Here is a 12562-nt window from a genome sequence, read left to right on the forward strand (position 1 = left end):
CACACCCACACACACACACACACATAACCCAAAAGAAGGAATGGATCCTTTCCATTTGCAAGGACATGTTTGAAGTAGATAGTATGATGCTAATTGACATAAGTCTGTCAGAGAAAGACAAATACCATGCAATAATTTCACTCATATATGGAATTGAAGAAACAAAAAGCAAAGGAAAAAAGGTAAGGGATGAAGCAAAACTCTATTAGGATTCGCTGCCATGGACTTTTGAGAAATTCACTATGGAAAACCGTCTCTCCCCACAACAGGAACAATACATTTGTATTTTACAGACATTGGAAAATTTGGTGGACACTATTGTCAATCAGAAAGCACTCCTTACATTATTAATGATTACCCAGCAACACTGCCCTTGGTTCCCCACACAAGGAAATTGTGGTCTTAACAATTGGGAACAAGTAGGGAAAACACTTAAAGCTGGGCATTCTGAGGGGGTAACATTCCCCCTGAGGTCATCCTCGCTTGGTCCAGTGTTGACACTGCCCCTCTCCCCTTGAGTTCACAGGATGTCTATACAGATGTCAAATTACCCCGAATAGAGGAAAGACCTGAGCTTTTTGACAGTCAGCCTGTGCCTTTGGTGCCTTTGCAGACGAGAGATACTCTCCCTCCCTCCAAAGGGTGGGAGGACGTGGAGCCTCTAAAAACCTCACCGACCAGTTCTGACAAAGTCCTCGCCCCCATGCAAAAGAGAACACACGAAGGAACCCCATAAGGCTGGTCAATTCCTCTGTTTCCGTCGTCAAGCAACATGGGCAATAGGTCCATGAAGGCCTGCTCTTTCCAATAGCAAAAGAATTGCAACAATCGGTTCAGCTGCATGTCCATCACAGCCCTTTTACCACGGGCACTTTTAAAAAATACTTGTGGTACTTACTCCATGTGGGCCTGGACTGGGGCTCTCTTATGAGCCTCATTTTGACTCCAGCCCAGTGTGCCTGCCGTCTGTGCCCAAGAGGTTCAGGCAGCTTGTGTGGTTCCTGCCCTACAGACCTTTGATGCTGCTATTGCCGTGTCTTTCGAATGACTGTCTGCTACAGAACAGCATAGCCAACCAAGGCAGCAAGCCCAGCTTCCACTCATTGTCAGAAACAATGCAGTGAAATAGTGTGGTGTATTTTACACAGGCGGTTTCTACTCCTACATGCCACGTCGGGGAGAGAGTCCGAACAGCACTGAAGAAGATCCAAGAGAAGGCCCTGATCAGCAGGGTGCGCGGCGGGCAGAGGGGCATGGGTAGCAGGCAGGGGATGCGCACTCCAGGCCCAAGTCCACCGCCTGACGACAGACGGACAGGCCAGTGACAGGAAGTGTCCCGCGGGAGCACCTGCAGCTTCCCTGGGGAAATGCCGAGCTGGTGGTGTTTGCAGTCGTGGGGTTTAATTTCATCTTTTAAAGATCTCTGGGTTTTTAATTAGTACGTGAGCTCTCTATTGTTAACGGTTGCCAGTGATTCTCAAAATCTGAAACGTGCACGGGCACCTGGGTGGCTCATTTGGTGAAACATCAGACTCCTGGTTTCACTCAAGTCATGATCTCGTGGCCCGCTAGTTTAAGCCCCGCGTCAGGCTCTGCACTGACAGTGTGGACACTCCTTGGAAATCTCTCTCTCCCTCTTTCTGCCGCTTCCCAGTTTATTATAAGTAAATAAATAAACGCATGAATACACACACACATACATACATAAATGAATAAATAAATAAACAAACAAATAAACCAATAAAATCACACAAAAATTTAAACGTGCATGGACTCCTGGTGACTCAGTCGTGCGAGCTATTGACCTGTGATATAGGGGTTGTATGTTTGAGCAGCACACGTGTGTACGGATGACTTAAAAAAGATAAAATCTTTACGAACATTTTTAACACGCACGCGAAATAAAACATTGCAAAAGAGCCAACAATCTGCAGCCTCTGCGGGAGGGTACTGCGTCTCTAACACACCTCGCATGCACACATCAGTGTATAACTGATGCCTGGCAGGGGTTTTAACGAGGGACAGGAAAACCAGCAGGGCCTGCAAGGACAATCTGGCAGCATCCACCAAAATTTTACATTCCACCTTCTGTGACCCGGCAATTCCTTTTCTAGAAATTTACGCTTCTTAATAATCACTTATGTCTATGACACAAGAGAACAAGATTTTTAACTTCAAAAACTGCATAGCGCCGGATCCCATGGTCCAGAGAAGAAGGAAGTAGCTTGGGAGACTTGGGCCCTTCACAGGACTGGGGCTGAGCTGCCACCCGAAGGACGACAATCCCCCTAAACCCACGGAAGAGACAGGAGTGCTCTCACACGTTCAGGTAAAAAGGCTGCGTGAGTGCAATGTGGGCCTGTCTACCCGGGTCCTGTTATGGGGATGCAGGAGGTGTCCCCCACGAGGGGGTCCCAAGCGGTGAGGACGTGCTGCCACAGGCTGACCTTTCTGTGACTCGTGTTTCTCAGTCAGGCCCTGGAAATTGAAGTCCACGACACTCTTGTCCACGTGCTTTGCCTTCAGGCTGTACTTGATGCCAAAGTCAATCGAGTAATTTGAGGGGACTGGACAGGGGTCGGGGACAGAGACCGACGATGGACTGGTCTCTCGTCAATCACTCACGACAGCAACATTCCGGAATTAGGAGTCACCAGGACATGACGCACACGTTTGAAAACACCACCCACGGTCACACACCAGGGAGCCGGCCTCGGCCTACAACTTGTGCACTGGGCAGCGAGGACCCCAAGCCTGTGATGGGCACCTGCTTCCTGGGGCAGAAACGAGCCGCGTTCCCACTCGGGAAAGTAACCCTTTGGAAGCTACGCACTTACCATCCCTTTCCAAAGGGACAGGAAATGTCCACACCTGGCCACAGCACCCGCGCCCTGGCTCATCTGATGACAAGCAAGAGGCGGAAGTAACCGGCTTGCTCAAGACACATCAAGTCCTCTGAGAAGGTGACACTCTTTCATTGGTAAAAATGGTTCTAAAACATGGGCACAACTGAAAGGTCAGCCAGTGACGTATTAGAGAGCACCCGTGTCTCTAAAAAAGTGAACCATCATTACTTGAAAGGCTCGGGTTTACATTGTTGGGGGGGAAGTTAGCTCTTCACTGACCGGGCCCCAGAGACGACTGTCCAGGGAACACTGCTCAGAAAGACAGCTTCCGTGGCGGTGACACAGGACCCACACACCCGGAGAGCACAGTCTTCCCCAGAGGAGACACCGCACTCGCCAGGAAACCACCTCCGGGGACATTGGCCTCTCCCCCTGCTCGACTGGCCTCAGGCCTTACCTTTCTGAGAGGCGTGTTTCTCAGTTTTCCCCTGCTATTCAAAGCCCACAGCAGAGTGCAATTACCACAAGAAGGGAAACACGTTTTTAGAGGTCTCCAAACAGGTCATCTGATCCCAGAATGCATGTGAAAGGTTTGAAACCGCAAACCGTGTTATTTTTTGACCTCTGCCTTCCTAAGCCATGGGCAGGCCTACCTCACGCCCAAAGCTCTGGGGATGGAAACTTTCGGCCATGAAACATTCTGCAACGCCCAGTAGGCAGTGCGGGTGGACCGGTAGCCACCCGCAGGCCCTGCACGGCAAGTTGTGCTCGTGGACTTCAGCCCCCCAATGCCAACCCTCGGCGACCCCCTCCCGCCACACGCACACCTGCTTTTCCATGAGCTCTTCCAAGAACAATACTATCGTCAGTAACGACAACGGGCATGGTGGGGGGGGCATCTGCGCACACGGCCCTAGGAGACAGGAATCCCCGTCGCCCCGTTTTACAGGCAGTTAGCGCAGAACCGCAGCTGACATGTAGTAAAGCCTGAATGCAGACAGAGGGTTAACTCCAAAACCCAACTGCTGTGATGTAAAACAGGGTATACACGGCCCTCAGTCAGAGACTGAGAGACTGAGGCCCAGAGGTGCCAGGACACCGGGCCTTAGCCCTGGAAACGGGCACGTGTGCGGCACTCTGCCATGTCTGCCCTGAACACCACCGGGTCACAGTGATACCCATGCAGGGAGGCTGGCTAGAAATGGTCCCCACGGGCACAGTCTTAGGCAGTGGAAGGCTGTCTGTCCCTGGTCTATCTGATCTCTAGATACCAATGTGGGGGATTTCTACAAGAAACAGTGTTCCTCTTCTCACTTCTTAACCTGGCAAATCATCTCAGAGTCAGGGGCTGGGGTGGGGGGCTTCTAAAAGCTCTGCACCTGGACGGCCACCCCACAGGCCTGAGTCGAGGCGCTGTCTCGAGAGGCCCAGTGCATACCCTGGTCTAGAGGGAGGGGCTCCATCACCTGCACTCTGGTTCCCATGACGCCTCACTCACCTGGTCAACGCTGTCCACCTGGACACCAAACTTGCCTCGAATGACCCTGAGGGAGTGGACCTGGGACGAGTGCTTGGAGAGCTTCGACTGATACTCGTGGCCGACAGCTGACTGAAACAGGTCGCAGAGCAAAGGTGTCAGCTGCCGGGCATAGCAGCTGTATCACACACCCCCGGGCATGGTCCTCGGGGAACAGGCCCCCACCTTTGTCCACACCAGGGCTCCTCCTGGGAACAGGCTCTGTGTGCAAGCTGGTGGAGGAGGGATCCCCGAAGCCACCCAAGACCCTACCAGGTGGGGCTTGTGATCTGAGGGGCGTGGGGAAAGGGCCACGAGGCCGGGACCATCCACAGCCGAGTCTGACACCTGGCACCCACAGATGGCGATACAATCACTAGCTCTGTAAAGCGAGGCACTTGCCTACCGTGTGGCGTAGGAATGAGGACCAGAGATTTGCGGCGACAGGCGGAGACAGACTCACGCTCTTGGTGACACCATGCACTCCACCACTCTACACAGAAACTGCAATTGCAACGCCCGCTCTATCCGCATACAGGGTCTGCCACGCAGCAAAGTCTAGGCTTCCCGCCACTCTGGCCTCGGCGGGGTCAGCCACCCATAGCCTCCGTGCCACACCGGGCACCACAGCACTTTGCAAACAAAGCTTCTGGAAGGCAGCCCCCACCGAGCATTTATATATAAGCCCGGTTCTGAGATCTGCCCAGCAAATTCAGTAAATGCCAGATGTGCCACATCCTCCAAAGCTGAAAATATGGACTACCGAGCTCCCAGGCAGCCCCCGGCCCTGCCTGGCCTCCCAGCACCAGGCTCTGTCCCCAGTGTGGACGGCCCAGACGAGTGACCCAGTGCGGGCATCTGAACCTTCCCTCTTACTGCCTGGGACACGGCGCATAGACACCCCTCCACCTGGTCTCTCCAGGGCCCTACAAGATACCTGGGTCAGGAGGAGCCGGGAGGAAGAGGAAATCAGGAGGCCCTTCTCAGCACAGTTCAAGGGAGAGAGCGGCGAGGCTTATTCCAAACGTCGGAGCCCTGCCACTCTCTCCCCTCCCCGGCTCTGCTCTGATGTCCATCCTGCCTGGAGACCTGAGGCACACTGGCCTCCCACGGCCTCCAGGCGTCCACTCGAAAGTGCTGACAAAGCTCCCCTGGAGGACAGCCTGCGGAAGGGACTCCCCAGCACAAAACTTAGCAGAAAGAAGTTGTAAGAGAGTTTCTCTAAGAGTACTGCCAGAGATGCAGAGTGGCAATTTTCCCAAGTTTTTTTTTTTTTTTAATCAAAACAGGTCGATCCGACTGAGAAAATCATGCGTATAACTAGGCATCAGCACCGGGCGGGACGTGGTCTGAAAGCCTAGTCTCATGCTCCAGGCAGGGGGTTGGGCCAAGGCCAGGAACGAGCCCAGGAGCGAGAGCAGGAATGAGGTCCGCCTCACCGGCTCCCCTGCAGACAAGGGCAGGATGCCAGACAGCAGTGCAGACTGGGGCCTGGCGGCTACCACACCTGCCCAGGCCACACTCATGCAAACACGTGCCTGCCCGAGCAGAGTTTTGCTCTCCAAGACTCCATCACTTTCTCCTCAAATCTTAACACAGGGATCTCAGGGCTCTTTCCAACTCAGAGGGGACAGGTTACAAATAACTGCAGAGTTATGCGTTTTTGAGTCTCATTTTTTATCTTTATTTTTTATTTTGAGTGAGACAAACACAGAGCATTTCAGGGAGGGCAGAGATATTGAGAGAGAGAGAATCCCTAGGAGGCTCTGCACTGACATTAGACAGCCCGATGCAGTGCTCGAACCCAGGAACCGTGAGATCAGGACCCGAGCCGAAACCAGGAGTCAGACACATAATAGACTGAGCCACCTAGATTTCTGACAAGTTGGTCCAATCTGGAAGAGCTGGAAGCCAAGCTTGCCTACAGGTGTAGGGAGGCACGGGGAGAGGGGCTGTGAGCCCATGGCAGCACCCCACCAAATTCATCTGTAAGGGCAGTCTCCCCACTATACCAGGCGTAGACACCTGAGCATTTCCGTCAGCTGTCCGGGTACCATCACTGCACCGGCTGGTAACTCGTGAGATATCGCTGAGCGCCTGCACGGTGCCAGGCCAGGCACGAGGTAAGGAGGACAGGTCCCAGCCCCAGAGAGCCTCCACGGAAATACAGTAATGTCCAGGGTGAGTGAAGGACCACAGGCAGAAGACACGGGGGAAAGGCAGCTGCAGACAGGCTGGCGGGAAGGAGGGCTCCTCAGGGAAGCTTCGGGGCCTAGTAAGGCCAGAGCCCAAGGTGTTGAGAGGACGACAGAAGCAGAGAAGCCAGCAGTGACAGCTTTGTTGTTACTGCCATCAAGCTTCTCCTTGATAGATTCATTGTTTGCCCCAATGTGTCATTTTGCCAACCCAGAGCTAGAGACCCAGACAGACCATGAATGTCTCTCCGTTTCAAATCCCTACAACCCCATGGGCACAGGCTTTGTTTCAGGAAGGAAAGGCCTCTACCTGTTTCTCTCACTGTCCGAAGCACACGGGGGTGACGGGTTGTCTGTACTGCAAAAGGCAACCAGGCAACTTTGTAGAATCCAAAGATGATTCCACTCCCCACTCTGCCTGTCTAGATATCTCCGGGAATGACAGTCACACCAGGAAACGTCCCTGTCTGTTTCCTGTAGCTCACTCTTGGTCCAACCCCAGCGTAGGCAAATTCCAGACCTGGTGTGTGGTGCCCCGAGGACCCCCCAAACATCTGCTCTGTGTGAACACAGTTCAGCGTGGCTCACTGTGACCCGGTGGTGCAGTTCTGCACTTGGCTCAACACTGAGCCCGATCTGAGCAGCATCTGGAATTACAAGGCACAGGTTAGAATTATAGACCAGAAATTCCGTATCAGCTGATGGCTTCCCGTCTATGCAGAGCAGAGGCAGACATCTGTTGGGTCAGAATGAGAGACACTGCTCAAACTGGGAAATTCACCTCTACAGGGAGGTCTGCAGAATGTACACAGGTACCTCCCTGGAGAAACATGTAACACACCACCCCCTACACCGTAGTCTCTTGCGTGGGGCGTGGAATAGAGCGGCCGAGCTCCGGGTGTCTCAGGACAGAGGATGCAAAGTGCCACCAAAGGCTGATGTGTGCAGTCAACCATGCTGAACCCTATAGCTGGATGGCAGAGGAAGGTCGCCCACTGTCCTCAGAGAGTGCTCTCTCCCGGACTCACGGGAAGTGACTCTACACACAGGGCCATGTTGGACTGTTGTGTCAAGGTCGTCAATGCCTGAAGGACAGCAAAGCACCTGGTGGCTGAAGCATCGCCTGCGCACTGAAGGACAGCCCCAGATCTGGTTCTGGCGCCAGCTGGCTGAAGGCTCGCCTGCGCCGTGAAGGAGAGTCTCTGATCTGGTTCTGGTCTACAGACTGGCTCAGATTAGGCTCGTGGTGAACTGGGGGCAGCCGTGACACCAACACCCACACTCAAGATGCTTCTGGGCTTCTGTCCTCCACCCAGAGCCCCCCACCGCCCCCCAGTAAGGCCTTCTGCCACATTGCCCACACCCCGGCACACATGAGAATCCTAAAAGAGCTTCTAAAACGCAGGAACACCTCATGAGAAAGGTCAGTCAACAGAGGAGGATCTCACCTTCACCGCATGGACTCAAAGCTCTTCTGCAAGAAGTCTGAGCCCCTCCTTCGCCAACTCTGTGCCCACAGTGAACCGGCACATTCTGCGAACACCGACCTTGTCCATCCGGTCCTGCCACATGCCAAACTTCCTGCCATAACCATGAGAGGCTTTTGTTCCTCTTTCAAGCTCTTTTCCTTGAGGGTCTGGTGTTCTTTAAAAATCATTCTCTCTCAACTTGTGTATGCTTGAAGGGAAGGAAGGGAAGGGAAGGGAAGGGAAGGGAAGGGAAGGGAAGGGAAGGGGAGGGAAGGGAAGGGAAAGGAAGGGAAAGAACTGGGAATGGTGGGAGGGCGTCGGTGCCTTCTAAGATGACACGTGAGGTCACGTGGTGGGATCTCTACACCACTAGGCCCCATTCCTCCACACCCCCAGTCCCTGCCTTTGCCAGTCTCCCCTTAGTCTGCCAGGCCCATCTTGTCAGTAGAGCTCAGAGTCAAGTTTACAGGGAAAACAGAAACTAATGTGCTCCGGGCCAGTGAGTCACCCCAAATCCAAGAGTAGCTGACCTAAAATGGGAATTTTCTATATTCATATGGAGAAAAGGTTCCCTTTCATCAGGTAGTGGGATTAGGAGAAGTACTTTTGCAAGCCTCAGCTCATAGCAGAGGTGGAAACCAAGTCAACAATCCCACATCGCAGAGACTCTGAGGACGCTCGTCAAAGACAGTGAGGCAAAACGTTTAGACAGCATCTCTTTACTTGAAGTACTACTGCTTTCACATATTCTTACACATTCGAAGGTGACACAAGACACTATCAGAATTTATCATCGAAAGCCCCTTTCTACATTTAACACCGGGAATAGTGAAGCAGATCACAAGCTGTGGTCAAAATATGGCAGGTCAAGAAGCCTTTAGAGCTGTCACAATCAGGGGACCACAAAATGGCACAAAGGCCACCCCACAGGGCTGTCCAGGGGTCACCACGTCCACACATCTGGATGGCAATCCCAGAGTATAGCGAAAAAGCAAACCAGCCCTGGCCACTGCCCAGTGTCCTTGGGAATGGTGACGGGGGTAGAACCGGCTCCAACACCTGGAACGGCCACAGGGTGCCCACAACCGTCCCAGGGGTTCTCCCAACATCCAGCATGTTTCAAAGCCACGGGAACAGAAACGACGAGGAGAGCAATGGTGACTTCACCGGCTCGGGAGTCGGCTCCCAGGGCCTCGACATCCTCACGTGGCTTCTGTGGAAGGTGTGGGCTCAGCAAGTCAGGGAGGAACCTACACTTGTGTCTAAAATACCCACACTACAGACTTCACCCTCTTTTGGGGATGATTTCCTGGCACTGCCTCAGCCAAGAACAGCCTCATTTTCCTGAAAGATATTGGGGCCGAGGAAGTCAAGCACCGCAGGGGACCCAAACAGATCAGAGGGATGGTCCCTCACAGTAGGGACGGGAAGGTCCAATCGGAAGCCGGTGCATCCTAAAGAAAAGTCTGAGCACGGTTTCAAGGATCCTTTTACCTACACTTCCTGACTAGGAAACACCACCGGGAGAGGTGGCAGCATAAGGCCATGCCGAGTCAGGTGCAGGGCCCGCTCTCCCACGGGACAATCCCTCGGCTCTCCTATTTGGGGCTTTTCATGAGAATATGGGACTTAGAAAGCAGCTCCCCAGTATACCCCACGCGCAGTGACAAAGCAGGAAAATTAGAGTCGTGGAGGGGAGTTTAAGGTCGAAAGTATTCAAAGACATGGTGTGTGGCAGGAACGCCCACTTGCAGAGAGCGTAGGTGACCGAGTCCCTTGATGAAATCTCCGCTCTTGAAGACAAGATGCTAGAATCATCAATACAGGAACTGTTTGTGATGGGAGATTCTAAGCCACCACGTACCTATGCAAACACATGTATAGAAGCATGGAGTTACGTGTTGTGGGAACATCAGCTCCCAAGACAGACCAAGTCGTGCCCGTGTGGGTTCACAGGAAAGCTGTGTCCCCCTGGTCTGTGTCTCTGCCTTTCAAAAGACCAATTTCACACCAGCATTAAGATAGTCTCTTCCTTGATGTGCTCATGGTGCCCAGAAACTTTCACGGTCTTGGCCCCCATCTCTGCTCTTTGCCACTTACATCATTCAGAAAAGTGTAGTCAATGAGGAGTGAAGCCCACACAGGGGATTGTAAGAAACACAGACAAGCCAAATGAAAACAAGAGGAAAATCACCTTTGGGAAAAGGGAGACAGAAGGACACTGGTGACTCATACCACAAAATAGGGTCGGTCTCCCATGGGTCTCATCAGCACCCCCTCATCCTGGGGAATGGACATGGTGTGGCCTTCCTAAGATTCCACATGTGAAAGAGCAGGGCCCGGGGTCAGGGACGCCTGGGAGAACGGCTCTCAGAGGCCACCCAACAAGCTCTCTGGCCACAGTGTGACAGCTCTCAGCTTGGGGGGGCTGGGCAGCCGGGCCACCAAATGCCCACCCACAGCCCCGTGCAGGAATGACTACATCAGACACAAAAGAAACATCATGTGGGATTTCTAACACTGCTCTCAAAGGGCATCTTACACCATCAGAAACGTTCCGGCTTCAATTCGATTGAGACAATGTTCTGGAAAACAAAAAGTCACCCATGCATTTAAGTCATCCATTAAGAATACACCCTTCCAGGGGCACCTGGGGGCCTCAGTCTGTTAAGCGTCTGACTTTGGCTGAGGTCATTATATTGCCGCTCGTGAGTCCCAGCCTCACATTGGGTCTGTGCTGTCAGTGCAGAACCCACTTTGGATCCTCTGTCTCCCTCGCTCCCTGCCCCTCCCCCGTTGTGGCGCTCTCTCTCTCTCTCTCTCTCTCTCTCTCTCTCTCTCTCTCTCTCATTAATAAACACCAATAAAGAAAAGAAAGCAAGAAAGCAAGCAAGCAAGCAAGAAAACATGCCTTCACTAAGTCATGACAACAGTGTTGTCCCAACACGAAGGAGCCCAACAACGTGAGCGATTCCTAGGTTCCGTGGACTTTCTCACTTCAAAGAAACAACAGGAATCATTTCGATTTCAAGTACTTCCTGGAAGGGTAATAGTGACATCCCTAACTCAGGCTCTGACAATTGTGTCCATTTTTTCAAGTGATTTCTTAGAGGGCTGCTTCACGAAACCTCGCGGGGGAACTATCTGGCCGGTACAATGTGGACTTTTCTCCTACTGGGAATCTCAGAGGATGTGCTGTCCCCTCCACCTCCAGCACATCAGTGCTAGAAGGGTCCATCTGGCACCGAGACCAAGGGCAGCAGACTCACACCTGAACGGGACAAGACTTTTCCCACCCGCAAATGTAAACTCGAACTTTTACAGGTTTCAAGAGAAAACTATGTATGAGACCCGACTCGTTTTCCACACCAGTACTAGTAAAATTTCACCTGGGCCAGGAAGCAAATGAAACACCATTTGAAGTCGATCAAGGGGAAACTCCACCCATGTGTCTGAACTGGGGACACCCAGTGGGTGCTTTTTGGGTTGCCACACTGGGGTGCTCCTGCGGCTTGAATTCAGCCAGAACAAAAGCCTGTGTGGACCCACCCCCTCCAGCTCTACTGGGCCTCAAGTCCAAATCCGGGATGGCAGCGAGGGGCAAATCAGGGCACAGCTCTCAAGTGCCCAGATGCGACCCCTGTCACTGTGCCCTGAAAGGGCAACAGTTTGCTAGCAGGTAAGGCAGGATCCACACTGTCCCTTCAAGGCCACCTCAAATCTCGCTCCCCTCTCTCTAGGTATCCTAAGCCTGGCACGAATTTCCCAGATGCCATCTACTGTGGACGCAGTGTTAAACATCAGCCTCAAATCTCAGTCCTGGGAGGGGAAACCAGGCAGTGTCTCGCCGGGGCGCCCATTCGCAAACGAAACAATGGCAGAACGAAAGTTGTGTGATTTGTACACAGTCTCTGCCTCTCCAGCCAAGTGTGCCCCATGGCCCCGAGCTGGAAAGAGGCCACCCAACTGCATGCACGACTTCAGCTGCCTGCAGTTCGGACCAGGGGAAACTGTCACACGAAAGGACAGGGTCTCTGGGGAGGGCCGGTGAGGCTAAATCTCCCGGAAGGTGAAGGTGAAAGAGGGCTTTGCCTGTTGTTCTAGACTCATCAGGAAAACTCGGCAAGGCCACACCATTCCTGATCCTTCTGGAAGCCAGCTTCATCAGAGGGCAGGGTGAGCACCTGTGCCTGATTCCTCACATCCTGCCTGGCAGCCATGCCCACGGTCCATATGCTCCTGCTCCCCAGCTCCTGAGTTCTCTTTGAAAACCACAGGCAACACTGGAAACTGAGCTGGATTTTTTAAATGTTATCCATTTATATTGATTGATTGACTGATTGATTGATTGATAGGTAATCTCTACACCTAACGTGGGGCTCAATCTCACGACCCTGTGACCCCGAGATCAAGAGTCACATGCTGTTCCAACAGAGCCAGCCGGGCGCCCTCTTGACTTTACCTTATAAACAACAAAATATCCTCCCAGAAAAAATTTCTATCCCGGCCTGATCTCCGCACACCCAAAGGGAGAAT

At 52.8% G+C, this 12562-nt stretch overlaps 1 pseudogene; it reads right to left on the reverse strand.

The window, feature by feature from the left end:
* Window positions 1–1006: 1006 nt before the first annotated feature.
* Window positions 1007–12246, reverse strand: LOC124507281 (src substrate cortactin-like; annotated as a pseudogene).
* Window positions 12247–12562: the final 316 nt, after the last annotated feature.

This window comes from Lynx rufus, unplaced genomic scaffold (assembly GCF_022079265.1).
Source record: "Lynx rufus isolate CCGP_SWC_20201006 ecotype Redwood Valley unplaced genomic scaffold, mLynRuf1.p SCAF_11, whole genome shotgun sequence".
In the NCBI taxonomy this organism is placed as follows: Eukaryota; Metazoa; Chordata; class Mammalia; order Carnivora; family Felidae; genus Lynx; species Lynx rufus.